Genomic DNA, 14,442 nt, shown 5'->3' with positions numbered 1-14,442 from the left:
GATTTGGATTCACTCTCCTGGCCCTATTTGCCTGTCTCTAAACTTGATCTCCCGTTTCTCTCTTCGCCCCTATTGCATTCCTCCATAGAACTCTGATGACTGTTTCATTTCCTTTTCTGAGTGAGATTCAAGCAAGATTTCCTTGGGCCCTTCTTGTTATTTAGGTTTTTGGGAATCCTGTACTTTGTGGTAAATATCCACTTATCAGTGAGTACATAGCATTTGTGTCCATTTGTGTCTGGGTTACCTCACTTAGGATGGTATATCCTAGTTCCATCTATTTGCCTGCAAATTTTATGATGCCCTTGTCTTTAATACCAGGATAATATTCCATTTTGTAAATGAGCCACATTTTCTTTATCTATTCTTAAGTTGAGGGACATCCGGGTTTCTTCCATGTTCTGGCTTTTACAACTAGATCTGCCATGAAAATAGTGGAGGGTGTGTCCATGTGGTACGGTAGAGAATTTTTTGGGTATATTCCCAGGAGTGGTATCATTGGTTCTTGAGGTAGAACTATTCCCAATTTCCTGAGAAACTGCCAAATTGATTACCAGAGTGGTGGTACAAGTTTGTACTCCTACCAAAAATGGAGGAGTGTTCCTTGCCTTACATCCTCAACGACATTTGCTGTCACTTGAGATTTTTATCTTAGCTACTCAGCTGGACATAAAGTGAAATCTCAGAGTTATTTTGATTTGCATTTCCCTGATGACTAAGGATGTTGAACGTTTCTCTAAGTATTTCTCAGCTATTAGAGATCCCTCTGTTGAGAATCCTCTGTTTAGCTCTGTAACCCATTTTTAACTTAGGTTAACGAGTTTGTTGTTGTCTCACTTCTTGAGTTCTTTATATATTTTGGATATTGGCCTTCTGTCAGATGTAGGGTTGGAGAAGATCTTTTCTCATTCTGTGGGCTGCCATGTAGTCCTATTGACAGTGTCCTTTGCCTTACAGAATCTTTTTAGTTTCATGAGGTCCCGTTTATTAATTGTTGATCTTAGTGCCTAAGATATTGGCCTTCTGTTCAGGAAGTTTCTCTCTATACCAATGTGTTCAAGGATATGCCCTGCTTTCTGTTCTATTAGGTTAAGTATATCCACTTTCATGATGAGGTTTTTGATCCACTTGGGCATGAGTTTTTTTTGCAGGGTGATAAATATGTTTCTATTTGCATTCCTCCACATGCAGACATCTAGTAAGACCTGCACCATTTTTTGAAAATGCTTTCATTTTTCCACTTTATGGTTCTGGTTTCTTCGTCAAAAATCAAATGTTCATAGACATGTGCTTATTTTTATGTCTCTGATTTGATTCCCTTGATCAATCCATTTGATTTTATGTCAATGACATATAGTTTTTATTATTATTTCTCTGTAGTACAGCTTAAAACCAGGAATGGTTATACCTCTAGATGTTTTTATTGTATAGGAATGTTTTAGCTGGCCTGGGTTTTTTGTTTTCCTTATGAAGTTGAGAATTTTTTCCTTCAAGGTCTATAAAGTGTTGTGTTGGAATATTGTTGTGAATCGCATTGAATCTGTAGATTATTTTTGTAAGATAGCCATTTTTACTATATTAATCCTACCAATCCATGAGCATGGGCGTTCTTTACATTTTCTGGTATCTTTTTTCCATTTTTTTCCCAGAAACTTGAAGTTCTTGTCTCATAGGACTTTCTCTTACTTGACTAGAGTTACACCATGATATTTTATATTATCTGCAGCTATTGTGAATAGTGTTGTTTTCCATATGTCTTCAACAGCCCATTTATCATTTGTGTAAAGGGGGGCTACCGGTTTGGTTTTTTTTTTTTTTAGTTAATTTTACATTTAGACATTTTGCTGAAGGTATTTACCAATTGTAGGAGTTCTCTGGTAGAGTTTTTGGGGCCACTTGTGCAGACTTTCACATCAACTACAAGTAGCAATACTTTGACTTCTTTTTTTTTTCAATTTTTATCTTCTTGATCCCCTTTAGCTGTCTTATTGCTCTACCTAGAGCTTCAAGTACTGTGTTGAATAGATAGAGTAGGCAGGCAGCCTTGCCTTGTCCCAAATTTTAGTAGAATTGCTTGACATTTCTCACTATTTAATTTGATATTGCCTATTGGTTTGCTGTATGTTGCATTTACTGGGTTTAGGTATGTACCTTGTCTCCATGATCTCTCCAAGATGCTTAACATGAAGGGGTATTGGATTTTGTCGAAGGCTTTTTCAGCATATAATGAGATGACCAGGATTTTTTCTTTCAGTTTGTTTTTATGGTGGATTGTGTTTGTGTTTGATGGATTTGTGATTTTCATATATTGAACCACTCCTGCATCCATGAGCTGAAGCCTACTTGATCGTGTTGGATGATGCTTTCGATGTGTTCTGAGATGCAGTTTGCAAGTATTTTATTGAGTTTTTATACATCAATGTTCATAATGGAAATTGATCTGAAATTGTCTCTCTTTATTGAGTCTTTGTGTGGTTTCAGTATCAGAGTGACTGTGGCCTCATAGAATGACAAAGTTCCTTCTGTTTCTATTTTGTGAAACAGTTTGGGGAATGTTGGTATTAGCTCTTCTTTGAAAGTCTGGTAGAACTCTATGCTAAAGACATCTTGCCCAGAGCTTTTTTGGTTGGAGATTTTCAAAGAAAACTTCTATTTAGTTATGGATTATAGGAATACTTAGATTGTTTACCTGAACTTGATTTACCTTTGATAAGTGGAATCAATCTAGAAAATCATCTATTTCATTTAAATTTTCCAATTGTTGGGAGTACTGGCTTTTAAGACTTAATGCTTCTTTGGAATTCTTCACTGTCTACAATTATATCCCCATTTCATTTCTAATGTTGCCAATTTGAATGTTTTCTCTTGGACTTGTAGTTTGTCTAATAATTCATTTAATATAATAATTGGTTTCACTGATTGATTGTATTATTGTTTTTAATTTACTCATTTTATCCCTGAATGGGATTTTGTTTTCTTACTGTCTACTCCTCTTGGGTGTATTTGCTTCTTTTTGTTTTAGAAATTTCAGATATGCTGTTACATGCTAATATGGGATACCTCAAATTTCTTTATGAAGGCATTTAGTGCCATGAGATTTCTTCTGAGCATTACTCTCCTTCTGTCTCATAAGTTTGCATCTGTTGTGCCTTCATTTTCACTGAATTTTAGAATTTCTTTAATTTTCTTCTTTATTTCTTCTTTAACCAAGTGGTAGTTGAGTTGAGAATTGTTCCCTTTCTGTGAGTTTGTAGGCTTTCTGTCGTTTCTGCTGTTGTTGAAGTCCGGTTTAAATCATGATGATCTGATAAGATGCAAAGAGTTATTTCAATTTTCTTATATCTGTTAAGGTTTGCTTGGGGACTGAGTATATATGGTAAATGTTGGAGATGATTCCATGAGGTGCTGAGAAGAAGGTATATTCTTTTGTGTTTGGATAAATGTTCTGTCTTTTAGGTCCATTTGAATCATAACCTTTATTACTTTCATTTCTGTTTAGTTTCTGTCTGGATGGCCAGTCCATTGGTGAGAGTGGGGTGTTGAAGTTTACTACTATTAATGTGTTGGGTCCAATGTGTGATTTAAGCTTTAGTAATGTTTCTTTAATGAATATGTATGCCCTTGTATTTGGGGCATAGATGTTCAGAATTGAAACATCATGTTGGTGGTTTTCTCTGTAGAGGAATATGAAGTGTTCTTCCCCATTTCTTTTGATTAATTATGAATTAAAGTTTTATCTTATCAGATATTGGATGGCTAGTCCAGCCTGCTTCTAGAGTTCATCTGCTTGGAAAACTTTTTTCCGGCCCTTTACTCTGAGGTAGTATCTATCTTTGTTCCTGAGGTGTGTTTCTTGCATGTAGCAGAATGGATCTGCATCTCTTCTTTATATTGGGGAATTGAGTCAAGTGATAATACCTATTTCTTGTGTTTTCTTGAGTGTAGTTACCCTCCTTGTATTGGCGTTTTCCTTCTGGCATCCTTTGTAGGGCTGGATTAGTGGAAAAATAATATTTTAATTTGGTATCGTCATGGAATATTGTTTTCTCCATCCATGGTGATTGAAAATTTGCTAGGTATAGGAGTCTGACCTGACATCAGTGGTCACTCAAGACATCTGCCCAAGACCTCCCAGCTTGTAGAGTCTTTGTTGAGAAGTCAGGCATAATCTGATAGGTCTGCCTTTATATGTTACTTGGCCATTTTCCTTGCAGCTTTTAATAATCTTTCTTGGTTCTGTACATTTAGTATTTTGATTGTTATGTGCCATGGGTATTTTCTTTACTAATTTATTCTGTTTGCTGCTCTTTAAGTTTCTTGTAGGATTATAGGGATCTCTTTTATGTTTAGAAAATTTTCTTCTATAATTTTATTGAAGATATTTTCTGGGCTTTTGAGCTGGGAATTTTCTTTTTCTATTCCTATTACTCTTAGGTTTAGTCTTTTCTCAGTATCAAAGTTTCAAAGATTTTGACTTTCAGGAAGGATCCTTTAGTAAAGGTCTAATTTATAACCAACCTCATATGTCCCACTAACTGTGAGAAATATTAAGCCAGTACTACATCTCCTTTTCTCCCCTTTTCCTGCCAGTTTAGAAGCTAATGTGGAGGAAAGCTTCTCGGTGGGCTTTCATTTGTTTGTTTTAATCATTGTCATGCCTCACTTAGATGAGAAAGTTTTTTAGTAAGAAAACAGTTCAGTGTTAGTTGTTGTCTTATCAGTCACAACAAAGAGCACATTACTGCCACCATAGACTGTTTAAAATTCCATCCCACTTATACATAGTTTATGGTTGCAAAATGTTTTCTTCCCCACAGTTTTTTGAGCTGGATTGTGACTTCAAACAAGTTTGCATAAATAAACATGATGATTATAAAAAATGCTAATAATAAAAGGTTCCAGAATATTCAATAACCAAAAATAAATTAAACATCCACTGTGCCGTGAAACTTACGTGCCTCTGGCAAAACTCACCCATATGGTATTGCCTGGCTTCGGTGTGGCCTTGAAATCTGGACCCACAACAGGAGGACTTCACATTGTGTATGCTGCCCTGTCAGGAAATGCCAATAAACACTGTCTGAAATACCTGGTCATAAGTTTAGGACTATTATGTGTTACGAATTGTGGTGCTTTTAATGTACATACAAGCTTTCTGCTCCTATAGAAACATAATGGTTTAATTACAGGAAACAAACAATATTTTTCTACCATAATTCCTCAGCATGTGCCAAATTAGTATGGCTTTGGATTGAATTGTCAGACAGTTTGATTTTCACAATTGCTGTTGGAATTAATGACTAGAGTTCCATAAGAAATTGTTAAATGAATCTTAACTTGTGCTGAGAACATGAGTGTATTTATCAGAAAGAACATTCTCAACATTAATAATTATAAATTCAAAACATCAATCAACCATGCAAAACATTGAGGGTATTCCATGTTCTGTAATATAAAATATTCAGGAAAGATTTCTTTATATGAAATATATATACCATTAGTAGGACGCTTTGCTTTTGTCTTTAACAATCAAATTGATGCAAACTGAAAATTTGTCTTAAAATGAATTTCCCCATGCCTATTATAAATAAATCTTTTATACTTTTGCCTATTTTATATTGGTGTTAAGGGATCAGTGTGAAAAGTGCTGTATAGGAGGACCACCGAGCTTATTCAGCAGCATGGACAAAGAGTTATGCATCTTTGAAGAGGATCCCCTCAGACAGGAAAGTGAAAGGACGGAGATGGAGAGGGGCAGGGAGCCACTGACCTTATGGCAGCCAGAGATCTGAGAGTCAGGGGAAAGTGCAAGCAGCCACTCCCTCCCTCACGCTACCAGAGTGAAGGTTGCAGAGATAGTGAACAACCCAGACAGAAACTAAGTTATGATCCTGAGTGCAGGATGCCAAAATGGCCACTGCTAGTGGATTAAGTTGCAGCTCCGAAGCATCCCAGACAGAAAGTAACAAAGAGCTGAGGAAAGGATGCCAAAGCCACGGCTGGAGAGTGAAGGGAGAGAAATCTCTAGGGACCTGATACAAAGTAGCAAAGATACAGGGGGCTGAAGCGGGTGATCGCTTGAGGAGCCAGCCACAGATGGGCAGGGGGAAAGAGAGAACAAAATGACAAACTTTATAACAGACAAACAGCTCCCGTGGAGGAAACAAAAGGAGCCCAGTGGTGAGAGCCCACCCTAGGCTTCTAGGGCATGACCTTCTGAAGTCCTTCTCCCTGATTGGTCCTGCAGGTATGCTCTGTTGAATATATTGGTTTCCCCTGCCCACCATTTTGTTGCAATAACAGTCACTTAAAACTCAGGCAGAAACTGTCAATAGTAGAAAGTTTAAGAAGCCCCATTGGAACAGTCCATCGGAACTTCAGAAGGCATTCCATTAATAAGAGGCAAGTGCCAGACCCTGTTCATTAATGAGGCATTCCATCCCATACTGCACAGAGGAAAACAGTTACTCCGGGATTCCCTCCAAGGACTCTTCATCCTCAGGTTTCTCAGCCTCAGCTGAATGCCCTATTACCAGACCTGGGAACATACAATTGTCACTACAGCAAGAGAGCACGCCATCCCACACCACATGGGTAAAGATAGCAATGGCTGGATCAGCCCACATGTACTCTATGCCCGGGCAGATCAGCCTCAGGTGTACATCTTGTCACCAAGAGAAGGGTCTGTGCGACTACTCCGCCAAACTCATCTTTGCCATTCCGTACTTGAAGATAAAATGGTTTCTGTAACTTTTCCTGGAAAGGAATAAACAAATGTCTGTTCAGGCAAGAGAAGGAACTGGTATGAGACCAAAGAAATTATTTCACCCAAGTCAGCTTTTCCAGATGCATGATTGCTCAGAGGAACAAGGGTGACTAAAAAAGCCGAATCATCACAAGCACCTCCCCAAGCATGGGTGGCAAGTCGTGAAACTAACGCTATAATTAACTGTTCAATTCGTAGGTAACTTCACTTAAGAGTCTCTTCTTCCCTGGCAATTGCTGGCATGCCTCCTGAGTCTTGTAAGCTTTGTGGACTTCCTGAGTCTAACATGTCTTACCCTGGGAAGGGCAGTGTGACAAAGTGTCTTGGTTCCCACAAACAAGTCACACATGGCGGCTCTTGCTTCATGAACCTCGGAAGTCCTTTTGGCCATAAGAACTCTCTAGGATAGGCTGGAAAGGAGCAGCCAGTGGTATTTCAGGTCAACCTTGGCAAGAAGGGGCTTCTCCTATCTGAGGGAAGACTGAGATGATATAGGACACGTGGAGACCTTCCAAACCTGGTGCCATCTATGGCTTGAGATACAGGTAAGGAGGAGGCAAGAAAATGTATTCAGACCCTGGCCCTTCATTTTCTGAAGCGTCTTGACTTGCATCAACCTTGTGGTTCCCAAGGAGTGCCGCTCTCTCCTTTTGCCCCTTCCCTGCCCTGTTAGCTCTCTGGTGTGAGTTGGAGCTATTGTCTAGTCATTGTGACAAAATGCTCAACCTAAGAGAGGGAAGAAGCATTGTGGCTCACAGCTTCAGGTCTCACAGTCTATAATGATAGGGAACACAAAGCTGGGCAGCTTGTACAGTAGTGACAAGAACATGTGTCCATGGCCGCCTCAGCAGAGGTGGAACCAGGAGGGAGAAAAAGGTTATAACCTGGGAGTATGACCTTCAAAGATGCCTCTACAGTGACCTACTTCCACCAACCAGGCACCCCTTTCTGAAGCTACGATAACCTTTAAGACAGTAGTATAAGCCATGAACCAAGCATTAGTAGCATGAGCTTGAAGGGAGGAACTTCACACAATAGCATACCTCCCTCGCTCTTCTTCTTCAGAGACCTTCTCAGACATCTCCATGTTTCAGCTTTCCCTCCATCCCTCTCCCTACCTCAGGTGTCACTGACAGTGAAGACCATGAGGACTCATCATTGCAAGACCTGAGCTGAACTCAGACCCTGAGGAGGGCAGTGTTGTGGTGGCCCCACCCACCCTCATATAGTCTCCTGACTAAGGAGCAGTCCTGGCCTGAGCGTCAAGTTCCCTGTAATGCTGGAGACTCTAGAGTTGGGATGCTGTCCTCCCTCCCACTTATATACAGTGACACCAGGGCTTTGCTATCGAAGAGTAAGGTATTGAGCACGGTCACTAGGCATAGACACACAGGATAATCTTTGTGCTCATTGCCAAGGCAGACAGCACGCTGGCTCACCGTGATTATCAACAGCTGCTTTGGACACGTGGGTGAGCAGCTGCCAAGTGGATGCTGAAGCCAGGCTGAGTGAAAGCTGGGGACGTGGACTGCAGTACAACTTGAGTATTGGGTTCGACAGTTCAGTGTCCCCTTGGGGACTTTATAATATGTGGAATTCCCTGGCCCCATGAGAATTCAGCTTTGAAGAGAGGTGGTAGCCACACTGATCACATGGCAGAGGATCTTTATAAGGGACCTGGAGACTGTGTCAGGCAGCTGACAGTAGTGGCCTTGCTGCCTTCGGCCCCATCCAGTGATAGGAGGTCACCATGAGGAAACCTTCAACACTGTGACCATCAGCTGTGAGATGATTGGTTTGCCATGGAGGCACCAGCCTGCATATTCCCAACCAGCAACAGGACTTCCTCCCTACCACCCTGACACACAGGGCACAGTGAGGAGCCTTTGTTCAGCTACTTGTGACCATCAGGAAAGGATTGGTTGATGGATTAGAGATTTGGACAAGTCCCTACCATTTCTTGCCCCTAATCCCAGTGGTGTGTGTGTGTGTGTGTGTGTGTGTGTGTGTGTGTGTGTGTGTGTGTGTGTGTCCAAGCCGAAAACTACTCCCCGTGTCATCCTCAAGTACCATAAGCCTTATTGTTCCAGGCAATGTCTTTCACTGGCCTAGATTTTGCCGAGTGGACCAGATTGGCTGGCCAGCAAGCTGCACTCCAGGATTACAGTCATACATCACCATGCTTGGCCTGTTTGTTTTGATGTGGGTGCTGAGAACCAGCCAAGCTGTCATCTTGCTATCTCTCCAGGTCTCCTTCTACTTCCTTTTCTACCCAAAATAAATATAATCCAAAACAAAACCAAGTCCCAGAGACTGCTGGCTGACCCTTTCTCTTTCCTCTTACCTTGTTTCCTGAACTACCAAGTCTTCCCACTGAGGCGATGCTAAGACAAGGTCACATGTCCCATGGTGACTATTCAGTAGGATTTCTCAGCAGTGTGGTTTGGAGGAGCAGTGTCCTCACTCTGGGCATCAACGTCTTTTCCTCCGTGGCTCCGCATGTGACACTGTTTTTCCTGGTTCTGAACCAGTACATACGCGCCGAGAAACATTGTAGGAAACCGTACCACTGGGAAGGAAGGACTAGGAAAGGAACCTGCCTTTGGGATCTCCAGAAACCAGGCCTCCTCCATCCCAGAAATGCTTGCTCCATCCCTCTAGCTCCTGGGTTGTCACATCCCCGCTTTCTTTCTTTCCCTGCAGCTTTCGTGTGACCCCTCTAGCTCATACTATTCCACATGCTGAGTGTCAGCTGAGCGTGAACAAAGGGACCTTTCTCCTCTGCAGAGATCGCTCAAGTCGCAAGCTTCGGAATTTACAGCGGCTCTCTCTTAAAATGCTTGACATTTCCCCACGATTTCTTAGGTATACTTGGTGGGCAGCGTGCGTCATCTCTGTCTGAATTTATAGAACAGAATACGCCGTTTTCTCCACTTTAATGTCATCCCCTCGGTAACCAGGAGGTCAGAGGCAACAACGCCCAGAGAGCAAATTTGTCACTGGAATGTGGGAAGCTGGGTATAAATTTATCTTGTCCCGATCCCAGCCACTCTCTAGCTCATGATTTCTCATATGCTTGTGAGAATTTTCCTGGACTGGCTTTCTCACACATTTCACCTTTCCAGACAGATCTGAGACTTCGTCCTGTGAAGCACTGTGGCTCCGCCCCTTCCGCCCCTCCCGCCCCTTCCTCAGAGCTCTGCTCTTTGTGTTGTCTCTCCCACTGCTCTCCCCACAGGAATGGCAGGCAACACTTATTGTGATGTCTATGTGTACAGAATGTTTGCAGAGAACACAAAGTCACTGTGCCCTTGCGGGGGCCTCCCAGGACCCACTGGGCTCGTCACATAGCTGATCTCCTCCCAGTCACCACCACTCATGCCCTCCGAGGTGCCAGCAGGAACTCCGATCTCGCTTTACCTGCCTGGGTACCATCCTAAGTACCACTTTCCGGCCAAGTCCTGGAGGATAAGCCAGATCTTTCCCGCCCTCCTATGGCTCTGGCATCAGTGAGCTCTCACAACTACTACCTGAGAATCATGAGAGACCCTGAGGCTCTCCGGGACGTCACCATCTATCTCTGTGACACTGCTGAAGGCTGTTGGTGTAGGTGCGGTAGATTTTGACCTTTTTGTAATGGCACCCCGACACACTCATTGAGCAGGCTATGGCAAGGAGAAGGTCAACAAGGTATTCTGTGACCCCTAGAAGGACCTTTGTGTCCACCTCTCTTCCTCTTGCTGCTTCTGGTGCTTAGAAAGGGGTTTGGACTGGCAGTGACAAAGGCTCCCTGGGAGACCCCATTTCCCTCTCTTCCTATGGATGTCAGGGCCAATGTCCCCATTGCTACCCTGCTGCTCAGAGCCTCAATGAGACCCCACGGGGGATGTACAGTTCCTGTTGGCCAGCTCTGTTCCATCTATCCTTATAGTCATTAAGACCCCTGGCGATCTCTTTCCTTCTTTGTGGTGTGCCCTGAGGCCAGTACATCAAGAACATACAATCAGGAAGTTAAGAGCAAACATTGAGTCCCGTGAAGATTAGGGATGGGGATTCCAGAACTGGGGTCGGGGCTTTAGCCCTACAGTAGACAATGATGTCACAAAAGACCATGGAGAGCTGGGAGGAGGGGCTTCCCTAAGAGCACATCTCCACTGGCCAGGGGCTCTACTCCCTTCACTCAACCAGTATCACTGGGCTCTCTGCACTAGGTAAACCTGATCCTTGGGTACAAACGGACCAAAGTCCTCTGTGGACAGCAAGACCCTTGGTTATCTCTTAGGGGGTGTCTCATGCAAGTAAGCTAACCCTGAGGGCACAAGGGAGCTGGCCCTCCTCTCATCTGCTTTGAGGTGGCCTTGACTTAGGAGGCGTGACCCCTATTGTCACCCCTTGCCATCTGTGGCAGGAGGGAGAGCTGGCCCTGGACCTTACCTGGGCCACATAGTAGAGCTGACCTGGTGGCATGGGTGCAGGAGACCTGGCAGGCTACTCAGGTCCAGTGCTTTGAGTTGGCATACCCCAATATCTAACATATGTGATCTGCTGGATTGCATGAAGGGGCTGGTCCTGTAAAACCAAAGCTGCAGGATCTCCATGACATAGGGTAACAACAGGATATCGCAGAGGAGTCCAGGTGAGGATCCAGTATCGATAGTGTTGCAGGAGCCAGAGGCCTTGAACCAGACCAATGACTCAGTGCAGTGGGCATTTCCAAGTGAAGGTGTGTGGACAAAGGGGAAGACTGTGGGACACTGTGACACACTACAGCCTGCACAATGAGATCTTTTTTATTTTATTTTTTTAAAGACATATTTATTTATTTTATGTATATGTATGAGTACACTGCAAATTCAGACATACCAGAAGAGGGCATCAGATCCCATTACGGATGGTTGTGAGCCACCATGTGGTTGCTGGGGATTGAACTCAGGACCTCGGGCAGAGCAGTCAGTGCTCTTAACCGCTGAGCCATCTCTCCAGCCCTCGATCTTTTTTATTTTTATTTTCTTTTGGAGGATGGCTGTGAGGGCAGAATATGGATATGAAGGGATGAGGGGGATGATTGGAATTCACGAAGAATCAATAAAAAGTTTAAAAAATACTGAGAGCGTCAGCTTTGAATTAGAACGACTGCTACAATTGCAATCCTGGAGGTCACTCTGGGGATTCAGCTCTGCACTGGGATGCTCTACCCTCTTTTCAAGGCAAACAGTGCCAGGAAAGTGTTGTGAGATCTGAGAGGTGGACACACACACACACACACACACACACACACACACACACACACAGAGAGAGAGAGAGAGAGAGAGAGAGAGAGAGAGAGAGAGAGAGAGAGGGGAGGGGGGGGTGGGCTAGGATTGCTTTTAGAAGAATCCATCATGATTAAACGTGGTATAAAGTGTCCAGGTAGTGCTTTCATCCCCAGAACCTGTACCTCTAGTCTCTCAGCTACACTGAGAACACATAAGCAAGTAAGGTGACCCCAAGGATCAGAAGCTGAAACTGAAAACAGTTGCATCTGAGATAGGAGACAGGAAGCGAGGCTGGAGCCCAGCCAAACTGAGCAGAGTTTGGCAGTCTGGTGGTATTTCAGGTATGTCTCGGAGGTAGCAGAGGGGTTTCATGGGCCCTAGGGGAACAGTGAGCAGATGCTCTAAGACCACAAGAAGATCCTCACTCTGTGGTAAGACTGTATCTCCCCTTGGAGAACCTAGATAAGGCACCTAGAGTGAAATGAATTACTAAATGACTAAGTAAGGCTGTTCATGACATGGTAGGATGAGAACCCCACACGAACACACTCACAAGGCCCATGTGTTACAGGCATGGTCTTCAGCTGCTGGTGCTACTGGGAGGAGGTGGGACCACGAAGAAGATGACAGCCTCATCAGCAGACTCAGCCATTGGGCTCTTAGAAGGAAGTATGTCACCAGGCATGTTCCTTCGACCACAGACTGAAACTCCTGAACTCATAACCCCAAATCCCTCCTCCTCTAAGCTGGCATTTTCAGGCATCTTGTTTAAGTGACAAGAATGAAGTGACATCTTTATGGCTGCAAATAAAATCAGTCATCACAGGAGAGGAATACAGATGACAGATATACATCAACAGCTTTGCACCTCGAAGGACAGCTCTGAGAGGAAGACACTGCAGTTGTCACACTCTGCCTTCAGTGGGAAGTCCATCCTGATTTTAAAAAAAAGTTCTGTTTAATCTTCAAATCCCATGTTGTCCCAATAGAGCATCTGTGAAAAGAAAAAACGTAAAACGAGACCAAGTGTAATGAGGTGTTACCCCTTAAATCAGCTATCATAGTATCCTATGTCAGCCCCATTATTGTTAGGTCTTAAAACACCGGGAAGTTGCTGTCACAATGGCTGAACCACATGGTCAGGTGAAGCTGTGAAACAGAACAGGGAATCCAGAGGGAGCACTGAACGGCCACAGCGAGGTGGCGGCACACTAACAAGGGTCTTTTTTATATCATTGAGAAAAAGAAGGTCCAGCAAAAACTGTAAGGCATGGGTTGGCCATCTGAATTGATCTTTATCATTGATGCTAAAGTGAATATTATATTGAACAAAGATTCAAAGACAACACTTGAATGTGCTCCTAACTACCAAGGTAGGAAAATCTGTTTTGTAAGCAAGAGAAAGTCCAGGTGCCACACAAGAATTGGTAGATGGACTGAATTACATCAAAATAGAAACTTCCAGTGTCACAACATCATAAAGCAGACAAAAACATATACATATATACATACATATGTATGTATATGTATATGTATATATATGTATGTATGCGTATGTATATATGTATGTATATATTTAGCCAGGCGTACACTTACAAAACATGTCACAGAGAAACAAAGAAACCCTTTCCTGTGACTGGAGCTCTATCAACATGATCCATGACATGACAGAAATAAAAACAGAATAGAGAAGAGACAGAAAGTGGGAACGACACAACACACACATGAGTGGCTCACAACCCTCTGGAGAACACTCCACCTCTCTCATCATAGGGAAAAGACAAACTGTTTCCATGTCGAGACACAACCTTTCATTTACTGGATTGACAGATACAGAAGTTTATCACACTTACTTGCAAGGATTGCGGGTAAGGCACTGTCACTGGCTTCTCAAATGGTTGCCAATCAACGCAACTTCAGTTGGTAATATAGTGGCAGCTGTCAAAATTGCAATTGTGTTCCAACATCAGTAGCAAGTTTGCTCTTGGACCTATTCCTTGAGCCCTGGAACTGCGCTGTATTGTGAGAAAGCAGATAAGAGGGAAGAAGAAAGGGGGAATATGTATCACTTGTAAAGTTCGAGACTGGGAAACCACTGAAGTGATGTGTAACGGTGACGCTGATCAGCCCTGGGAATGAAGGGCTATGTGGCTATCTTGGAGGAGGCTAGCGGAGGCAATATGTGTCTGTGGAAAGGCAGGTATGGACCATGGCAGACAACCAGAACCACATGGCTTTGCAGAAGGCCGATCCACCCTTCCTGTCTATGAGATGGGACGTAGTAGCAAACGGGTCCCAGAGTGTAGGCTACATACCTTGCAGAAGGCTCTTTCCATAGACAGAAGGCTTACAGAGATAAGGGAAGTCTAACTCCCCGGGTGCACATCAGGATGATTCCCTAGTGTGAGGTGGGGTGGGGTG

The 14,442-nt window shown here is 43.2% G+C and overlaps 2 long non-coding RNA genes across 3 annotated transcripts in view; one reads left to right on the top strand and one right to left on the bottom strand.

Annotated features, from left to right (window-relative positions):
- LOC120098157 (uncharacterized) overlaps positions 1–10,794 on the bottom strand; it is a 47,747-nt gene extending 36,953 nt beyond the window's left edge. For both annotated transcript variants that reach the window (XR_005496197.2, XR_010059910.1), the window contains exons 1-2: positions 9,111–10,794; positions 4,975–5,053 (exon numbers count right to left, since the gene is read on the bottom strand). This is a non-coding gene — a long non-coding RNA (uncharacterized LOC120098157). The remainder of the gene's footprint in view (positions 1–4,974; positions 5,054–9,110) is intronic.
- On the top strand, positions 10,025–13,043 carry LOC134483065 (uncharacterized). The gene is made up of 2 exons (XR_010059909.1): positions 10,025–10,376; positions 12,593–13,043. It is a non-coding gene; the product is annotated as an uncharacterized LOC134483065 (long non-coding RNA).
- The last annotated feature ends 1,399 nt before the right edge of the window (positions 13,044–14,442 follow it).

This window comes from Rattus norvegicus, chromosome 18 (assembly GCF_036323735.1).
Source record: "Rattus norvegicus strain BN/NHsdMcwi chromosome 18, GRCr8, whole genome shotgun sequence".
Classification (NCBI taxonomy): Eukaryota; Metazoa; Chordata; class Mammalia; order Rodentia; family Muridae; genus Rattus; species Rattus norvegicus.
The sequence above is the reverse complement of the archived record's forward strand: the minus strand, read 5'-3'. Positions and strand labels throughout refer to the sequence as shown.